This window comes from Camelus ferus, chromosome X (genome assembly GCF_009834535.1).
Source record: "Camelus ferus isolate YT-003-E chromosome X, BCGSAC_Cfer_1.0, whole genome shotgun sequence".
Lineage (NCBI taxonomy): Eukaryota > Metazoa > Chordata > Mammalia > Artiodactyla > Camelidae > Camelus > Camelus ferus.
The window spans coordinates 63,469,244-63,473,758 of record NC_045732.1 but is presented as its reverse complement, the minus strand read 5'-3'; the positions used below and the strand labels follow the sequence as shown (position 1 = coordinate 63,473,758).

Below are 4,515 nucleotides of genomic sequence, written 5' to 3'. Positions count from 1 at the left end.
ACATACCAATCTTTTTACAATGATAAAACCATAGGGACCAAAATTCCCTCTTTCTCCTCCTCCCTCCATGACACTTCATAAAGCTGCTTCTAGAATGAACTAGTCATACTGCCCATTGAGTTTCTTTTATCAAACTCATAGCTGTGGATGTTGGAAAGGGCTGCTTTCCCTTCACTTAACCATTTTAGTATGACTAACTTGTGAACACACAGGAGCAAGGCAATTGGCTCCTCCGTTTTCCATCTCGGGTATGCAGTAGCAGCATGCTTTCTGAGTCATGCAGAGTCCATTCTAAAGAACGCGTGCTGTAAGCTCAGAGGGGCTAATAATCAAATTAGGCTGCTAACAAATGGCAATTTATAATGCTGAAACTAATGAGAGGTCGAAGAACTAAACTCTGCAAGGAGTTTTAATTATCCTGTCCTTTGTGACTGCACAAGAAGGAGTTCCTTTTAAAGGAACACTGTCACCAGTATTCAACTGGTACTTTAAGTTTCACTAAGATTTACATAATGTACTACAGAAATGGGAAATACATACTTTCTTTCAAGTAAAGCAGGGATCTAAATCCTTCTCTTCAGGGTTCGAAAAAAGCACTGTCTTGCTTTGATGTTCAATTAGAATACCATTTATTGAATCTTTTCTTTCCTATAGCACTGATGGAGAAACACAGAGCCTCTCTTCAAGGGAATCTCTAGATGGGATAGAGTATACTAAAAAAAAAAAAAAAAAAAGCTGTAACAAACAAAATAACTAACCAGGGTTTTCTGTCCTTGTTTCCTGTGCCATTTCACTTTCACTCTTTTAACTTTTTTTTTTTTTTTTTGCCAGTTTGTTTGTGCTTTATTGATGCTGTGATGCTCAGACTTTGACCATGAACTTTAGCAGCAGGTACAGCTGTTTCTTCTGCTGCTGCTTCTTGGTCTTCAGCCTCTGCTTGTGCTTGTTAAACCCGGTGCATGTGTTTTCCTGAGCTATAGATCCATAGGCTTGTACTCCTTGCCCTTGTAGAATTTCCGGAGGTTCCCTTTCTGAGTGCCCACAGTGAGGACGTGGGTAATAGATTTGCAAACAACTAGGATCTTGGAGAGCTTGGATGCTGTACCACCTGTCACTTTGGTGACCTCCAGCTAGGACAGCTCCGCCTTCAGGTCACCCAGCTGTTTCAGCACCTCCATCTTCTTGCCGCCAAGATCTCAAGCCTTAAGCTTGGCCATGGCTGCACAAACTGCTGCCACTGCCTGCTCTGAGGGAAACAGTTTTTTTCACTTCTTATTTGCACTTTCCTCTGCCACATATACACCCACACACACCACCACAACTACCACACCCACCATTTCTGCAAGTCAAAGTGCTCTTCATCTCTCAGAGCCTAACTCCTTTCTAGGCTGTGTTTGAGATGGATTTATTTATTTGTTTATCTAGAGGGGAGTGTCAAAATTAAGTAACTGAAGAAAGTGACAATATGAACTGAATGTGGAACCTCTTGGGGAAAAATCAAAACAAAAACCTGCTACCCTTAAAAGCTAGAGAAAAGATTAATTCAGTGACATTGGAAATGTTAGCATCAATAGATTGTGAGCACAGCTAGTCTGGAAAGGCTTTTGCTACCAAGAGGGTTAATTATCCAAAGGTAATGTCTATCCATCAAGCCAATTTAAGGACAAAGAATGCATCTGGGTGAGGAGTTTTCTTTTATCAATAACTGTATCAATAAAACAGCAAATAGAACACAAAAAAATCGAGCACGTCCACATCATCAGGGCAGCAAGACAAGTAGCCCAGAGCATTGAAGGGTCTGGGTGCTGAACTAGTTGCCCTTATTATTGAAAAAAATGTTAAAGTATAAAAGCAAACCCAACAAGGAAATAGGGAATGATGCGAATAACAAAAACTTTCTTCCCAAAAAGGAAGGAAAAAATCTGGAATTTCTTCTGCTAAACTTGTCATCACCACACCCCACCATGTGAAACTGTTACATTATTCTTTTAAACAATTAGCCCATTGTTTTATGAGACAGTGTAGCTTAAGGGCTAAGAGCATGGGCCCTACGGTCAAACTAAATCCCAGTTCCGTCACTTATGAGCCACATAGTCTTGGGCAGGTTACTTTTTCCTTTCTAAGCCTCAGTACCCTCATTTGTAGAACTGAGGTAATAGCCAGTCAGCAAGAGTCCAGGCTTTGGAGTCAGACTGCCTGGTTTCCAATCCTCTGTCCTACCACTTACTGGCAGCGTGACCTTGAGCGAATTGCCGAACATCGCTGTGGCTCAGTTTCCCCCTCAATTAAATGGGCTAGATTGATTGTCAGGACTTCACAGAATCACTGTAAAAATTATAGAATATATGCGAAGCACCTGATAAGAGCTCCATAAATGCAAGTCATTAGTACCTACCTCAGAAGGTTGTAGTAGGGATGAAATGAGGTAATGAATGAGAAGCTTTTAAGCTTGGTACAGTAAGTGCTCAATAAATGCTAGCTTTTTAAATGTGTTTTCCTTTTCACTCTTCAACTGGTTTTTGAGCTTCTATAGGACAGAGTCTTAAATTTTTTTTCTTGATTCTATAATGTCTAGCACTGTTATATGCAAATAAAAGTAACTCAACTATAGCCAAAGGAAAGCATAAAGAAACAAGTCATCATGTAATAATAGAAACTCAAGTATCAGAAATGTGAGCTCACAAGCCATGAAAAGATTGGATTTATTAAAAATTGATGTTACAGGTCAAAGAACATGACTGATTTGGGGCAAATTATAGATATTATCAAGAGACAACAATTTGGCATTTGATTTCTTGCTTGTATAGGGGAGAAAAAAATAATTTTTCTTCTACTCTTCTAGGTTCTTAGCTTATAGATCCCCTATAATAAAAGCCAGATTAACAGGAGAAAAGCAATTTTAATTACATACATACTAAGTAGATACTGGAGCCTCAGAAAGATATGTGGCTCAAAAGGCAGCAAGACAATAGACGCTTATATACCATCCTAAAGCAAGGAAAGGAATGGGGGTCTGGGGCTTTAAGGCAGGGTAGGCAATTCACGGGAAGATGAGAAAATGAAATGTATGGAAAACAAAGGTAGCCCTGAAAGGCAGATAAGTTTCTCAGGTGAAAAAATGATCTGTGATAATAGCTCTCTTCCTGCTACGAGCCCCCTTTCTAAGGTACATTTCGTTTATAAATGTAGATTTCCCTTACGAAAGGGCAACTTCTACTCTGTTTTCAGAGCTTCTCCTTTGTCTGCAGCTTCTCAAAATCCTTATGCCAAAGAGGCATATTCTGCTCCCCTTCATTTGAAAATATTGATGATTACAATGAGTGATTCAGCAAAAAAATGTCCAAACCAATGGTATTACATAGACACAGCTTAGAGGGTAGTTCTCACACTTGAGATTTCTGTTAATCACCTTTACAAACTTCATCACATTAGTATACCGCCAAAAACTGCCTTCACCATCTACACTTTGTACACATACCACCTCTACTATTATTTCCTTAATTTCCTTTTCTTGAAACTAACTTAAATTGTGTTAAAAACAAGACAACAGGCCCAAAATAGAGTCACTTATGCTAAGCCCCCAGTCACCAAGACTTAATTATAGTTCTGGCCTCTCCCCGAAATGGAATCTTACACCAATCAATCGGGAATCACCTGGTTAGCACTAGTGAGGTAGTCTGCCTGTTATCCCCTAAAGGGAAGTGATTGTCACATCCAATCCACTTTTTGCCTGATTAACTTCCTTGTTCCTACTGCTTTCTGCCTATAAAATTCTTTCACTTTGTACAGCTCCTCAGAGCACCTTTCTATCTGCTAGAAGGGATGCTGTCCTATTCATGAATTGCTGCTTAAAGCTGTTGCTGGAAAATGGGGCACACGGTCTCCACCACATCCCAGGATGCACCCCACCAAGTGAAGGTCCCTGGTTTCACATAGGAAGGAATTCAAGAGGGAGCCATAGTAGAGTAAAAGTAGATTTATTCAAGGAGATACACACTTCATAGACAGAGTGCAAGGCATCTCAGAAGGCAAGAGAGGCCCTGGAAGATGGGGTCATCTTGGAAAGTGAGAGCAGCTCTAAGAGATACATGTTCCACAGGCAGAATGCGAGCCATCTCAAAAGGCCTCAGGCTGCATGCGTGGTTAGTTTTACAGGCTCTGTAATTTTGTATGCTAACAAGTGGAAGGATTATTCCAACTACTTTGGAGAAGGGGCTAGGATTCCCAGAATTGGGCCCCTGCCACGTTTTGGCCTTTTATGGCCAGCCTCTGAACTGCCATGGAGCCTGTGGGTGTGTCATTTAGCATGCTAATGTATTATAATTTGCGTATAATGAGGTTCAAGGTCCACTGGAAGTCAAATCCTCCACCATTTTAGGCCTAGTTGGTTCTAACCAGTTTATGTCCTATCCCCAATTGCTGTGTCACTCTTTTAATTGGTTGTGCCCTTCCCTCCTGTCACAAAGCCAAAAAGGTCTTTAAAAAGGACTCAGTTGAACATTGATTTTTAACAAT

General features: G+C 40.4%; 1 pseudogene; it reads right to left on the bottom strand.

Annotated features, from left to right (window-relative positions):
- Window positions 1-861: 861 nt before the first annotated feature.
- Window positions 862-1,322, bottom strand: LOC102507757 (annotated as a pseudogene).
- Window positions 1,323-4,515: the final 3,193 nt, after the last annotated feature.